Consider the following 16,432-nt stretch of genomic DNA (forward strand, 5'->3'; position numbering starts at 1 on the left):
TCTGTTACTCTCTTTCTGCACAACAGCATCTCTGGTCTCCATTTTATAAACAGGACATAAAATAAATTCAACAACTAAAATTTAAAATTTTATTTTTGCTTGTATTAAAGTCTTTCTCAAATATCTTTTAAGTAACAGTTCCACCAGTAAATCTTTGTATCCCTCATGTGAGTTTGTGCTTGTCCATCATTACATTAATTTTAACCCTGTGTGAGACTTGTGAACAAATATGTAAGAATGAACTATTTTCTATTTTAATAATAATTTGAACATTTTATGATATTTAATAGAAAAACATATACATCTTAGGAATTTTAGTTTTCGAGAATATTGTTGATGCTTTACTTGAAACAAGTAAAGAAGTGTAACTGGTGTAAATCATAAAATGTCATGAGTATTCAGCATTTTCCCATATTGTGACTGATCTTAACACATTCTCAATTTTTCATATACGTAGTACTCTACAGATCAGTAAGTGAGAGGGTGAGAAGCCAAGAAAAAAATGCTGTTGTTGCTTTTCCCATCACTTTTTGTGCTATTTTGGAGTTTTTAGTAGTTAAATATTATTCAGAATATATGTGTAGGAGCTTAACATTCGTCATGAACATTGTTTTATTAACTTTATCTATTCCATTTGTCTCCTATATTTTATTAACACAATAACACTGTTTTGCCTAAACCATACTTCATAATTCAAGGGTTTGTAATAGTTATTTTCATCTTATGTTCTAGAAAACAAATGCTTCAGATTCATTTATTTTTCTGAAGTAAGGAACATAAGTGGTGTAAGGAAGTTTAGTTAATAGATATTTGTTGTCAGCATAAATGTATACACAAAGTAAAACATTCTGATTGAAAACAAGACACTATTGAATATAAAAACAAAATGGACTGTAACAAATTCTATTTAATGTTTAAAGATATTGAAGAAATTTCGGAAAGATCAGGTTTTCTAGAACCTCTCATAGGTTTTAACTTTCAACTTAAATCTCAAGCAGTGTAGCAGTGTTGCTGTTTTCATTATAAAGAAATGTACATACATGCTTGGTATTTCAGTATAATTTGTATTTTACACAAACAATTTGGAAAAGAATGTAAGTCTTTAGGAACGCATCAGTTCATTTTGGTGACTTTCCAGAGATGGGTTTGTTTAATTTTGTGGGTTTAGTACTACTATATAATTCAAGCTGTTCGTCTAAAGAACATCTCTTTAAAAATGTTTCATGGATGGATGGATAAATTCCCTGTGGATGAGCTGAATGGTATGATGGATGTTTCAAATTTTTGAAAAAATTATAAAATCAGAAAACTGGAGAAAAGCTGTTTACAGTTTCTAGATGGAAATGGGTGTTATACAATATTGCATTGAAAGGATACAGTTAAATAACACTGGTTTAAATTAGATTGTCTAGAAGAGTTTTTACAAAATGCACTGGAGTATAATTTGAAAAATTGGTCATGATTTTTCAAACCCACTCCATGAAAACATTTTAAAAGTTTTCCTCTGTAGTTTTTTAAGCTTTGCCTGCAGAAAACTCAAACACATGGGTAACTGCACTGTGCTAGATCATAAGAACAAGAGAAGTGAATTTGTTATAACCAAAATGAAAGCAGAACAGTGTGGTTTAATTATCCAAGATGAGGGAAATGAAAAATTAACATTTCCCATCCCCATTATCCCCCCCCCAACCCATAAATGGCAAAGAGAATTAGTATGTTTTATAATATATTACTAGAATTTTTATTAATTATATTTATTACAGTGATGTGTAACACCAAAACAACAATGGGAGCCTACTGTGCTAGACATTTTACAAAAGAGTAGCAGACTGTCCCACAAAGAACTTACAGTCTAAAGAGACAAGACAGAGAAGACTGGGTGGGAAAGGAACAGAAAGCACAGAGTGAACAATGTGGTAGTAGTAGCAAATGTCATGTTAGTTCAATTTTTTTTTTGGATGGGGGAGGACTGAGAGAGGCGAGGAGGGAATTGGATAGGGCTGGATCAGCTAAAAGGAAAACACAGAACATAAAATATTGTTGATAAACATATTTTTAAAGCAGTGTTTCTTTGTAATTACCACTGCAACTCTTTAAGACTACTTCATTGTAGTACACTATTTTTCTGAAGAGACCCAGTGGTATTTCATTAACTAGAACAGTAGTTCAGAATTGTTGGGTCATCTCTTCTTAAATGGAAAATTATCCACTGTATTTTAAAATTTGAAGGTCACCTTGAGTTCATGTGCACAGGAAGGCTGAAGGAAGCAGTGTAGTTTAGTAGTTAGTTGGGAAATAGAAGTTAGGTCATCTAGGATCATTTCCTGACTTTGTCACTTGCTAACTGTGGGCCTTGGACATGTCAATTAACTTCTCTGTGTCTGAGTGGTGTTGTGTATAAAATATGGCTAGAAATACAGCAGTTACTAACCTCTGTAAAAGTGTTCTGAGATAATTGAATAAAAGGCATGATAGGTAAGTATAAAATATTACTAAGTTGAACTTCATCTTGTGATATTTTCATCTTCAGTTTTTCTGTTTTAAATTTGTGACTTCAGAAAGATGCAGGGTGGAATAGGCAGTCCAGGCCCATTGCTCCCTCCTAGACAGAGAACATTTACAATAAAAGAACAGAGCCCATATTCATAACTCCACATAAAAAAGTCATACAAGTACATGAGTATCATACATAGAATCAACAAAGCATAAGCTTTCATTTGACATCTCACATGGCCCACTTTGTACAGAATTTGGGGCAAATGCCTCTAGTGGGTACAACAGTGATCTGTCTGCTCACTTTTAAATGCAATGACGTGACATCCACCCCTGCAAAAATCAATTAAAAATATGAATCTGTTACTCAAGCTTTTCATTTTTTGGGGATTCTAAATGATCAAATGATCAAAAGTCTCAACTCTTGCCCACACAACAACTGAAGTTTATCGGCACTATGCAAGACTGCACACAAATGTTCACCAGAGTTCCACAGCATTGTTTCCTGGCCCTCACCAACCTAGCCACTACCATTATGGTCCTCAGGTCTCAGCCAGACAATGCCTACAACTTCTAGTGAACGTCAGCAACAATTTATGTAGTCAAACTTGCCAGACTCCGCATTCATTGCCTCCAAGGATGGCTCTGGTCCTGTTATATTCTACACAAACATCATCCAGACAACTCCCTCAGTGTTTCAAACAAAGTAAAATGTTCCCTAGAGTAGTAGCCACAGCCACAAAATCTGTGTACCGGGGTACCCTTCCAACATATAACACCTACCCTGTTGCACGTTTCTGGAGGGCTGGGGGCCACATTTCAATAACCACACTCTCCAAGGCAGTTGAATGCCTCATGAGATGTCAGACCATATCAACGTGTGCTAGCTCTGTGCTGTCAGATATGCATGTGAACATTTCCTTTCCCTTATCTGCAACAGATTGATCAAAATACTTATAAACACCACAGCATGCATGTTCTACATAAACTGCTAAGGAGGAACATACTTATACATCTATAGTAGAAGCCATCAACATTTGGTAATGATGCATAAATCATCAAATAGAAATTTCTGCAAGCTACCTGCTGGGACACCAAAACATGATAGCTGTACACATAAGCAAATACTTTCATCACACACACGAATGTCAGATTCACCTGCAGGTCATCCAGGACATATTCCATGCCTGGGGCTATCTGGACATAGACTTATTTGTGACCCAATACAATTGAAAATCCCTCAAATATGGCTCCAGAGCAGGTCTAGGAATGAATTCCAAGGAGGATGCTCTTCTCCTCAAATGGGACTATAGCCACATATACGCTTTTCCTCTGATCCCGATACTCATCTAAGTCCTTCAAAAATCATACAAGACAAGGCATGAATGATAATAATTGCAGCAACTTAGCCAAGACAGACATGGTATCCTTACCTGAATCAACAAACCATGGTACCTCCCCCTTCCTCACACTCCACATCTTCTTAACCAGGACGTGGGGTGAATACTCCATCCCGAGATTCTGCTCTGACAGAATGGCATGGCTGCTGAAGGGGTAGCTACTTCTGATCTGCCCTTCTCTGAAGACGTGAAACAAATAATCCTTAAACCTACCACAAGTCACACTTACTCCCAAAAATGGTGACCTGGGTGGAATCTCAATCTATCTCTCTGCATTCTGCACCACTTTATAAGATTCTGGACTTTAAAGAAACAAGACCTGGCTAATACCTTGATCAAAGTACACCTAGCCACAATCTTGGGAGAATACAACAGGATAATGGCCACATGGTGTTCATGTACCAAACAACAAAATGATTTTTGAGGGACCAAATAACAACTTCCCTCCAATAAAGCAGCTAGCACCATTATGGAATCTCAACCTTGCAGTCAGGACCCTCATAACAGGGGAAGCAGATGTGGGTGACAACCTGGGAAGCAGTGATCATGAGATGGTAGATTTCAGGATCCTGACCAACGGAAGAAAGGGGAGTAGAAAAATATATACCCTGGACTTCAGAAAAGCAGACTTTGACTCCCTCATAGAACTGATGGGCAGGATTCCCTGGGATACTTACATGAAGGGGAAAGGAGTCCAGGAGAGCTGGCAGTATTTTAAAGAAGCCTTATCAAAGGCACAGGAAGAAACCATCCCAATGTGCAGCAAGAAAAGTAAATATTGTAGGTGACCAGATTGGCTTACTGGGGACATCCTTGGTGAGCTTAAACACAAAAAGGAAGCTTACAAGAAGTGGAAACTTGGACAGATGATTAGGGAGGAGTATAAATATATTACTTGAGAATGCAGGGGAGTTATCAGGAAGGCAAAAGCACAACTGGAATTGCAGCTAGCAAGGGATGTGAAGGATAACAAGAAAGGTTTCTACAGAGATTAGCAATAAGAAGGTGATCAGAGAGGGTGTGGGGCCCTTATTGGATGAGGGAGGTAACCTAGTGACTGATGATGTGAGAAAAGCTGAAGTACTCAATGCTTTCTTGGCCTCTGTCTTTACAGACAAGGTCTGCTCCCGGGCAAATGCACTAGGCAATGCAAAATGGGAAGAGGTGGATAGTCCTTGGTGGGGAAAGAACAACATAGGAACTATTTAGAAAAGCTAAATGTACACAAATCTATAGTCCCAGATTTAATACATCCAAGGGTACTGAGAGAGTTGGCAAATGTCATTGTGGAGCCTTTGGCCATTATCTTTGAAAACTTGTGGAGATCAGGAGAGAACCTGGATGACTGGAAAAAGGCAAATGTAGTGCCCATCTTTAAAAAAGGGAAGAAGGACAATCCAGGGAACTAAAGACCAGTCAGCCTTACCTCAGTCCCTGGAAAAATCATGGAGGGGATCCTCAAGGAATCCATTTTGAAGCACTTGGAAGGGGAAAGTGATCAGGAATAGTCAACAAGGATTCACGAAGGACAAGTAATGCCTGACCAATCTAATGAGTTTCTATGATGAGATAACTGGCTCTGTAGATATGAGAAAGTCAGTGGATGTGATATACCTTGACTTTAGCAAAGCTTTTGATGTGGTCTCCGACAATATTCTTGCCAGCAAGTTAAGGGAATATGGATTAGATAAATGGATGATAAGATGGATAGAAAGCTGGCTAGACTGTCGGGCCCAATGGGTAGCGATCAACGGCTAGATGTCAGGTTGGCAGTCGGTTTCTAGCAGAGTGCCCCAAGGATCTGTTCTAGGACTGGTTTTGTTCAACATCTTTATTAATGACCTGAATGAGAGGATGGATTGCACCCTCAGCAAGTTAGCAGATGACACTAAACTAGGGGGAGAGGTAGATATGCTGGAGGGCAGGGATAGGGTCCAGAGTGATCTGGACAGCGTAGAGGATTGGGCCGAAAGAAATCTGATGAGGTTCAACAAGGATAAGCGTCGAGTCCTGCACTTGGGACAGAAGAATCCCAAGCATTGTTACAGGCTGGGGACTGAACAGCTAAGTAGCAGTTCTGCAGAAAAGGACCTGGGGATTACAGTGGATGAGAAGCTGGATATGAGTCAACAGTGTGCCCTTGTAGCCAAGAAGGCTAATGGCATATTAAGGTGCATTAGGAGGAGCATTGCCAGCAGATCCAGAGAAGTGATTATTCCCCTTTATTTGGCTCTGGTGAGGCAATATCTGGAGTACTGTGTCCAGTTCTGGGCCCCCCACTATAGAAAGGATGTGGACGCATTGGAAAGGGTCTAGGAGACGGCGACCAAAATGATTAGGGGGCTGGAGCGCATGACCTATGAGGAGAGACTGAGGGATTTGGGTTTGTTTAGTCTGCAGAAGAGAAGAGGGAGGGTGGATTTGATAGCAGCCTTCAACTTCCTGAAGGGAGGTTCCAAAGAGGATGGAGAAAGGCAGTTCACAGTAGTGATGAAAGGCAGTACAAGGAGCAATGGTCTCAAGTTACAGTAGGAGAGGCTAGGTTGGATATTAGGAAAAACTATTTCACTAGGAGAGTAGTGAAGCACTGGAATGGGTTACCTAGGGAGGTGGTAGCAAAGCGCTGGCTGGGTTGATTTAGTTGGGATTGGTCCTGCCTTCGGCAAAGGGCTGGACTTGATAACCTCCTGAGGTCTCTTCCAGTTCTATGATTCTATTATTATAACAGTTCAAACTCATGACCACTTGTTCATTATTACATCTATCAATCAAGATTGCCTCTCTCATTGCCATTGCCACTGCCACAGCCAGGAAAGTCATTAAGGGTATGCCTACGCTACAGCATTATATGAAAATATCTTATTTCGAAATAGTTATTTCGAAATAAGTTATTTCAAAATAACGTGTGTACACACAAAATGCATTTAGAAATAGCGTATTGCTATTTCAAAATAGTGCGTCCACACTTAGTGGATGCTGAATTGCATTTAAGGCCGGCTGGAACCAGGTCTGGCAGGGCATCAGGTCAGGAGTTACTTTGTGTGGCTGCTGCCTGAGGCTATCTGAGGCCTGTGCTTAAAGGGAACCTCCCTGGACAGCCATTTCTCAGCTTTCCCTACTTGCTTGCCTACTTCGATGAGGGACAGCAAAGCATTTTGTCTCTGCGTGCTCTGATTGCCCTCACTTGGGACACCACAGAACTCTGCAACATGGAGCCAGAGCTGCCTCTGGGCACTCTGGTGCTTCTCGTGGACGCGTTGCTGCGAGCCTGGCTGCACTTTCTGCAGGCAGCCATCCGGGAGGTCCAGAGGGGAGCTTCCACCCTGAGGAGCACTAAGAGCCTCCTTGGTCTTCCCCACTGGAGGCTTGTACCTCATTCCTCCCTCACATCCTTCCACTTACCCCTCCCTAACCCCCTTTCCTGATGTCAAATAAAATATATGTATTTTCATGAACACAAGTTCTCTTTATTTAACAAAACTGGTCGGGGGAGGGGGATGAAACTCTGGTGAGACTGGGGAAGGGAGGCGGGAGAGGGGAGAATAGAGGGTGGGAGAGGGGAGGGCGAAACCTGGGAGGAGGGAGCTGGAAGGGGGAAGCAAGCGGAGGAAAGGGAGGGGAAGCTCAGGGTTCATGGTTGGGGGTCTCACTGGACCAACTTGATTTTCATGCAAAACTGCTCCTGGGTTCACATGTGGCCTTTGGTGGCCAGGCTGGCAGCTATTCTGCCACAGAGGCTGCATTCCTCCATCTAGTGCATCCCCCCCAAACCTGAATAAGATCCATGATCTCCACCCTGGACCAGGAAGGCGCTCGCCTTCTCCAGGCCCTGGCAGGTTCCTTGGAGCTGGCAGACTGCTCTTGGGGAGCGGCGGAGGGCTGGCTGCCAGTGGCTTGCTGGCTCATGTTTTGGGGCCACTGGGTCAGGGGCAGTGACTGCTAGCTCTGGGTTGACAGGCTTGGAGCTGGCACAGGCACTGTGGCCAGAGTCAACCCTTTTAAGGGCTCTGGGGACTGGGGAGGGAGAGGAGTGTTCTTGGTTGAGGTTGGAGTGGCCACCAGGGCACCCTGGGAAGGCTAGAGGCCCCCTATTTTGAAATAAGTGTCTACAAAGCACTTATTTCAAAATAGCTATTTTGAATTTGGCGTAATTGCTCATGGAATTAATTTCAAAACAGCGGTTTGGCTGTGTAGACGCTAGTAAAGTTATTTTGAAATAACGGCTGTTATTTTGAAATAACTTTGCTGTGTAGATATACCCAAAGGGAGCAGCCCTTATGGTAGATTTACTTTATATTAGTTTCCTACAAGACAGTCATCCTAAAATCACACCCAAAATTCCTCCCCAAAGTCGGCTCTTCCCCTTTAACCAAACATTGAACTTATCTATCTTCTATTCAAAGCCTCATTCCAATGCCAACAACGTTCTTCTTCATGCCCTCAACACACATAAGGCATTGGCATTTTTCTACAAAGGATAAAATCTTTTAGAAAATCACTCTGACTTTTTATCTCTGGAGCAGAATGTTCCATGGACCAAAACATATCTATTGAAAGACTTTCAAAATGGATATCATCATGTATCCATCTCTGCTGCTCCAAAAATGGTATTCCTGCACTAGGCAAAATACAAACACATTTACCAAACAATAGTTACCTCCATAGCATTCCTAAATACGGTCTTAATTCTGGACAAATGCAAAGCAGTCATATGGGCTTTGACACACACATTTACTAAGGCATGCCATAGAAAATAATGCCAATCAGGACACACATTTTGGCACTGCTGTACTCTCTAATGTACATGCATAGCCTTCAAAGCCCCTCCTTTCAATCCAGTAAATAACTGCTCCATAGTCACCTAAAATTGAGCACCTACAGGGACACTCCTCGATGAAGAAGAGGCAGATGTTCTTGGAGATGGTTATCCATGTGGATGCTCCAGTACCCTACGCCTTCCCTGTGCTTTGGAGTCTGATGTAGTTCTTTGTGGTGGAGAAGGAACAGAGGGATGATTGATGGTGTGCTTTGGTTATGCCTCTCAGCGTCGCAAGACGGCACTGCACACATGTCATAACCTGGGGTACTGTTGCTTTAAATCTCCAATTATAAGTATGTGGCACTGAAAACATCCACAGTGGAGCACCCACAGGGACAACCATCTCAAAGAATGTTAGTTACTGCACAGATGAGTAACCTCCTCTTCCCTATCTTCCATCTCAGGTTTATAGCTCCCACCATGTGTTTGGTGATCTGGAGGCTGTTTTATCCAAAAGGAGAAGGAATGAATTCCGTTCTACTGTTGTCACTAATGAACTGGTAGCATGAGATACCACATCACCCCCTGCTGGTATAACTAGTGAGACCTAAAGTTTCTGTGGCTACAGTTCTAGGTCCTGAAAAAAATAATCACTTCCCAAACCTTGGCAAAAACTGGTAGCAGCTCTAACAGAATGTAATATTCTTTTAATCCCAAGTCACATCTTTGATCTTTTGCTCAGTTTGAAAGCTCTCTTTTGATCTGTTATTCACCTTAGTTGTGCCCTAAGAACCAACTTGCAGCCCAAGATAAATGAGGGCTGTGGTATTTTCAGAATTGACATACTAACAAAAACAGCTCATCAGAATGTGGTGGTAGCCTTTATAACAGCAATAATATTTACGAGGTTTGTCTGGCAGCTTTTTGTTGCTTTGTTTACTACTGCATTCTAAGTGTTGTTGGCACCTGAAAATTGTAATGATTTGCATGCTTTCAGTCCCTGAAAGATACAAATATTTTTGTGAACTTTATAAATATTGTTGGACTAGTGTCCTTTAAGAACTATCCATGAAATAATTTAAACAAATAATTCATATATATTTCAAAATAGCATTTATAGTGACGGTAACATCGTATTTTTAATTTTTCTTCCAATGATTGCTTCATTTTTACATCTTCAGATTAGTCATGTGATCTGAAATTCTCTGTAATTACAGAGAGCTAAGTTTTATGCTGTATGAAATTATAAGAATAAATATTGACTTTTAAAATGAGGATATTTATATTTGCAAAATACATTTATCTGAGAAATGTTCATTTCATTTAATGTGGGAGTTGGTTTCCTACTTCATTAAATATAGGATACTGATGCTTCAGTGTAACAATATGTTCATCTGGATCACTAAAAGTAAATTGGAGCAGTTTACTTATGGTGTTAAACAGAAGGTGAACAGATTGTTTAGCTTAAGTAGCTAATACATATTTCGAGGGGCCAGTAAAGGGGAAGTGTCCCATTCATATCCCTATATTCCTAGGGAGGAAAGAAGGTGGAAGGAAAGTTGTTTGGTGGCCCGGTGGGGGAGGAGGGCGGGGGGAAAAAGGGAATGTGGTATAGATTGTTGTACTAAGCCTAAATTGAATGTCTCTATTCAGTCTGTGATTTTTAGTGCTTAGCAAATTTATAAATGTAGGCTTCCAGGCTCATCTTTTGAAAGTATTGTGCAGGTTTCCTTTTGAGGATGAGGACTGAGAGATCAGATACAGAATCAGTCCTTTGTGAAAAGGGGTCGCCTACAGGTGATATGCTGTTTTTATCTTTTGTCATTTTTCAGTGTGAGTTCATTTGAGAATTCATTTGAGATGTGAGTTCATTTGAGATTGTCTATTTTGTGCTACTTTTTGTAAAGCAATGGTAGGTAAGGCAAAGTTCTGAGTAGCCTGGACACAGCTCATGTATTTGATATCCTCCATGGTATGTATTCAGTGATGGATTCTGCATTAAGATTTTACATATCAATGGTCATACCCAACTTTATTAATCTATGGAAAGACTTTTATTTATTTCTGTAACAGATGGACTGGCCCCTAAGAGTGTAGATTCATTTACATACTGTCAGCCGATGGTCAGGGCAGTGTGTGTGTGTGTGTGAGTGTGTGTGTGTTTTACCGAGAAAAGGTTTAATGTCCGTGACTTTACCGCTAGGACCAGGGTCCCGTCGCAGAGGGCAGACAACAGGCTGACAGATGCCCCAGAGTTTATAGGAAGAGCTTATTACAGCTCAGATTTCAGCTGCTAGGATACAGGATCCCTGCGCAGCAGGCAGTCTAGGGAAGACTGAGAGATGCCCCAATGGATCGGTCACCTGGGAGTGACACGATCCAAAACACACAAGCTCTTCCTATATCTGTCCCTTATGACCGGCTGAAGTTCTTTTAAATTGTGCTTAGTTCTGTTACAGCAACTGAAGGAGTCAGGTTAAAACTTAACCAGTTACAGGTTTATTAAAAAGGCTTATAAATCATATGGTTACAATGGCTATTGCTCTATTTCTTAACTGCTAGCAAATACAGATCTTAAAAAATGGTTACAAAGAAAATAAAGATAGAAAATAGAAATAATGGTACCAAGTGACAGCTTAATCTTTAAAGAGCTTTAAGTCTATGTGTACACTTAAGACAAAGGACCACATCCTGGTACAAGTTTTACCCCCTTCTGTGCCTCTCGGTCCCAGCGTGTCAGGCCAGGGCCGGTCCCTCAATTCCTAGGAAAGACTAATACAAGGTGGGCGTCCCTGTGGAACCTCGGGAAGTCAAACACCTAACCTGACCAGCAGATAGATGGTAGATTGACACTCAGAGTAAGTGTGCTGCTGGACCCATCTTTATACCCATAGGGGCTCATATCCTTTTTCTTATCTAAGATGCCAAATTGTACTGGTCCGTTTCTGTGGCACCAGTTCTTAGAAGCAAGTTTCAACTTAATTTACACTTGTAAGAGAGAAAGATAGCTAAATTAGGAGTGCCGGATATTCTTTGCTGGGCGGGAGATTCCTCCCCCCGCGGACGGCTGTGTGTTCGTATCAATATGGGTTTTAGTCAAGGGTACTCCTCGGCAGCCTCTTGGTCAGCAATTGGCATATCTCTGTTTACAGCCATTCACGGTCACTGAGCCTGCATATCCAGGCAAGCAAAAATGGATGTTACAAGGGGGGTTCCTGTCTGGCTACACATACTCTCCATTGTTTTGAACATTTAAAATGTAATAGAAATATCCTCATTCATTTTCTTCTGTAATAAGCATTACTTACTCTTAGTTATTTTATACCTTTCATAATTATAAAAAAGGTACAGGAAAGTGTTAAACCCTTTCATTATTCTTTTTAATTCCTTGGACGCCATGAAAGCTACCACATGAGTTTTCCAAAAATAAATATATATTATAGTAGAACCATATAGTGTGACATGTGGATATCAAATGTGTGACTCTGTAACCCACACATCTAGTGTGGTTCACTCTCCTATGTGGTGGCACTTAGACCATTTATAATGAAAGATAAGAACAAGTAAGCTCTACAGCCCAAGTTGAGTGCTATTTGGCTATTAGCTCAAGCAGTAGTAGCTCCTACCCTAAGCTACAGAGGTCCCAGCTTCAGATCTGTATCATGGTAGTTACAACTGCAGCACACAGACATATCCAAGCTTGCTGTGATCTACCTCATTTGAATAACAACATAAATTAAGCCACTGCAGCTTAAACTGTACTGCTCCCTCATCCCCTAAATCCTGGGTATATGTCTTAGCTCCTAGCCCATGCTGCTGTAGCTTCACTACAATTATTAAAGCTAGTTAGATCAAAGCAAGCTTGGGTGTCTATATATGTGCTTCTGTGACACCTCTAATTTCAGTGTAGACAAACTCTTTGTGAAACTCAGTGGTTTCAGTGCATAGCAACATTGTGAAACTTCTTTGTGGTTTTGATGGGAATACCAGGATCCGGGAACTTCCTGGTTGCACAGCAAAGCCAGGAGACAAGTAACACTTGCAGAGCCCCCCAGCTGCTGCTCTCTTGGGGTATGTCTACACTACCCCGCTAGTTCGAACTAGCGGGGTAATGTATGCATACCGAACTTGCTAATGAAGCCCGGGATTTGAATTTCCTGGGCTTCATTAGCATAAAGCTGGCGCCGCCATTTTTAAAAGCCGGCTAGTGCGAACCCCGTGCCGCGCGGCTACACGCAGCACGGGCTAGATAGTTCGAACTAGCTAGCTATTCCGAACTATCTGTACACCTCATGGAACGAGGTGTACAGATAGTTTGGAATGGCTACGTAGTTCGAACTATCTAGCCCGTGCCGCGTGTAGCCGGCGGCACGGGGTTCGCACTAGCCGGCTTTTAAAAATGGTGGCGCCGGCTTTATGCTAATGAAGCCCGGGAAATTCAAATCCCGGGCTTCATTAGCAAGTTCGGTATGCATACATTACCCCGCTAGTTCGAACTAGCGGGGTAGTGTAGACATACCCTTGGAGCTCATGCAGGCACTAGCTCCCTCAGGCGTCAGCTCCGTGGGTGACTTGGGAGCACACTCCGGTCCCACCTCACCCTGCTCGGCCTCAGCAGTTTTGAGACAGTCAGAAACAGATACCTTCCTCTTGTGCTCCTCTTGCATCTTTCCCTTCCCCAGCTAGGGTGGAGCTTGGCCATCTCCTTCTCTCCACAGCCCCAGAGAGAAGCAGCTGCCTATACGCCCTACCAACCTGTGTGCTTCTGCCTTGCCTGTGATTGGCATGAACCAGCCCAAAGGAAGCTGGGGCTTGTAGTCTGAGGAGCAGGCTGAGCGAGGAGTGAAAATGTCTGGCTTGGCCTTATAGCAGTCAGACTGGGCCTAGAGAGGGACCATGCGCTGAAGATGACTTCATGGTGCCTATGAAAATGGCAAGTATAAAGGCTACAACATATTTCCCTCTGACTAAAATACACATCCCGTGCAGAAAGGAGTTACTCTGAAAATAAAATGTAAATGTCCCCTGGTCAGGATTTAATCTCTGGGCTGCGTCCAATACCACTGACTCTAGTGCTAAGGGATTTTGGTGTTATAGATGAGAAAAAAATGGAAATGAGTATTAATTTGAGCCAGGATTCTTATTTTTGGACACTTCTAGCCACCTCTCATCTCCAGCGAGCTTTGTGTGCTGTGGCTGGAGCTGGGGTAAGGAGAGTAGGGTGCATGTTGGGGCTGGGTCAGAGAACGATTGGGGAACACAGGATTGAGCTGGAATGGTACAGGGAAATCAAGGTGGAAATGATGATCTGGGAGATGTATATAGTGGTTTTGAATGGGCAGGAAGAATATCCAGTATGGGGTGGATGGATGCAGTGGCCCGGGGCTTGCTCAGATTCATACTGGTTTAAAGAGGGAGTAGAAAAGAAGTAAACAGTCAAGTAAGACTGCTGACAAATAACACGCTCACAAGGAAACCTACAACAACTACAACGTGAGGAATGACGCAAGTTTGCAGATGATACCAAACTGGGTGGGGTTGCGACTTCTTTGGAGGATAGGGACATAATTCAAAATGACCTTAGCAAGTTAGAGAAATGGTCAGAGGTAAACAGGATGAGGTTTAATAAAGAGAAATGCAAAGTGCTCCACTTAGGAAGGAACAATCAGTTCCATACATACAAGATGGGAAGTGACTGTCTAGGAAGGAGCATGGCAGAAAGGGATCTAAGGGTCATAGTGGACCACAAGTTGAATATGAGTCAACAGTGTGATGCTGTTGCAAAAAAAGCAAATATGATTCTAGGTTGTATCAACAGGTGTGTTGTAAGCAAAACTCGTGAAGTCATTCTGCCGCTCTACTCTGCACTAGTTAGGCCTCAGCTGGAGTACTGTGTCCAGTTCTGGGCGCCACATTTCAAGAAAGATGTGGAGAAATTGGAAAGGGTACAGAGAAGAGCGACAAGAATGATTAAAGGTCTAGAGAACATGACCTGAGAAGCCAGGATTCATGAACTGGACTTGTTTAGTTTGGAAAAAAGAAGATTAAGGGGGGACATGGTAGCGGTTTTCAAATATCTAAAAGGGTGTCACAAGGAGGAAGGAGAAAATTTGTTCCTCTTGCTTTCTGAGGACAGGACAAGGAGTAATGGGCTTAAAGTGCAGAGGGGAGGTTTAGATTGGACATTAGGAAAAAATTCCTAACTGTCAGGGTGGTCAATTATTGGAATAAATTGCCAAGGGAGGTGGTGGAATCTCTCTCTCTGGAGATATTTAAGAACAGGTTAGATAGACATCTGTCAGGGATGATGTAGATGGAGCTTGGTCCTGCCTTGAGGGCGGGGGGCTTGACTCGATGACCTCTTGAGGTCCCTTCCAGTCCTATGATTCTATGACTGAAAATTAAAACTTAAACTACATAGCCTTTAGTCCAGCCTTTTTTTTGGGGAGAGGGGGGGGGGAGCTATTAGGTATATTTCATTTCAGCAACCATTCCATAAGCAGAATCTTCTGCAAAAGAAAATATCAGGGCAACAATAATTAAGAAACTTGTCCTTGTAATAACATTTTACTGATTTTGTTCTAAGTTCATACACAGGTATGCCTTCCATTCTTCCTTAGCCACCACATTGTCTTTTTTTCAGTAAGCAAATATTCTGCAAAGACACCTGTTTTATATTTAATTGCTCTGCTCTTTTGTTTGGTTTGGTAAACTTGTTTTAGTGTGGCATAATACAAACGAGTAACAGAAAAGTCAGCCTTGGTACCGCTGAGTACTTGCCCAGACCAAAGTAGCTTTCAGACACCTTAAGATAGTCTTTATTTGTAATTCTCCCCTTTCTTCCTGTCACGGGTTGGGCCCCCCCGCAGGCTTACAGCCCGGTCATCATCGGGGTTGTCCACCTGTGTACATTCCCCTCACCCGTGCTTCCCTTACCAGTTCCCCTAGAACCTAGAGTTCGTGGCTCGACGAGGAGTCCACAGAGTCTTAGAAACGTCCACTCTGGCATGAGGAACAAGAGGGACGCGGGCCCACCCTGCTCTGGGTTCCGACCCAGGACCCTAAAGGCAGCCAGGTACTAGCACTTCCTGGTTGGTGGGGATTCCCCTGTAACTCACCAACCCTCCAGGGATGTCTGGTGGAGGCGGTGCCGCCGTCTCCAGCCCCTGTCCTGGGCCGTTTCCTCCTCCTCGTCTGCCTGATCCCCTCCCCGGCGGGTGCTGTCTTCCCCCCACACCTCCGGTGGGCATCCAGTCAGTGCTCCACTCGCCGGGTTCTGGCTGGAGCGACTTCCCCTCTCTGCGCCTGTCCGGCTGCTTTCCTCTCCTCGTGCGGGCCTTCCCTGGGCATCTTTTGAGAAGCCCGCCTCTCAAAGCCCCACCCCTCGCCCTGGGGTGTGGGCTGATGTCGTCAGCGGCGGGGAACCCCGTGGTGACATCTGGGCCGCCAGCCACTCCCATGAAGGTGCTGCACGTGAGCCAGAGGGCTGTCCATGCGCCACTGCATCTCCCACTCCCGGTGCCTTCTGCGACCGTGGGAGGCCCCACGGTATCCCTGCCGGTGCCCCCCTTGCCCTCAGCATGCCGGAGAGTGCGGGGTGCTGGGTGCTCTGTGTCAGCAGATCCCAGCGCCACATCATACCCCCCCTCTTTAAGTTACTCACCATCTTGCTGACCATACTTTCTTCCTCTTCCATTATTCGGGAGAAGAAGTTGCATTTTTGTGTCTCGCACCGGGGTGATGTTGTACCTCGAACTTATAAGGTTGTAGTGCGAGGTAC

At 43.0% G+C, this 16,432-nt stretch overlaps 1 protein-coding gene across 2 annotated transcripts in view; it reads left to right on the forward strand.

Moving 5' to 3' along the window:
• PDE4D (phosphodiesterase 4D) overlaps window positions 1-16,432 on the forward strand; it is a 1,058,382-nt gene that overhangs the window by 352,782 nt on the left and 689,168 nt on the right. The window lies entirely within an intron of this gene.

The sequence above is a fragment of the Pelodiscus sinensis genome, chromosome 6 (assembly GCF_052426305.1).
Source record: "Pelodiscus sinensis isolate ZL-2025 chromosome 6, ASM5242630v1, whole genome shotgun sequence".
NCBI classification, from domain to species: domain Eukaryota; kingdom Metazoa; phylum Chordata; order Testudines; family Trionychidae; genus Pelodiscus; species Pelodiscus sinensis.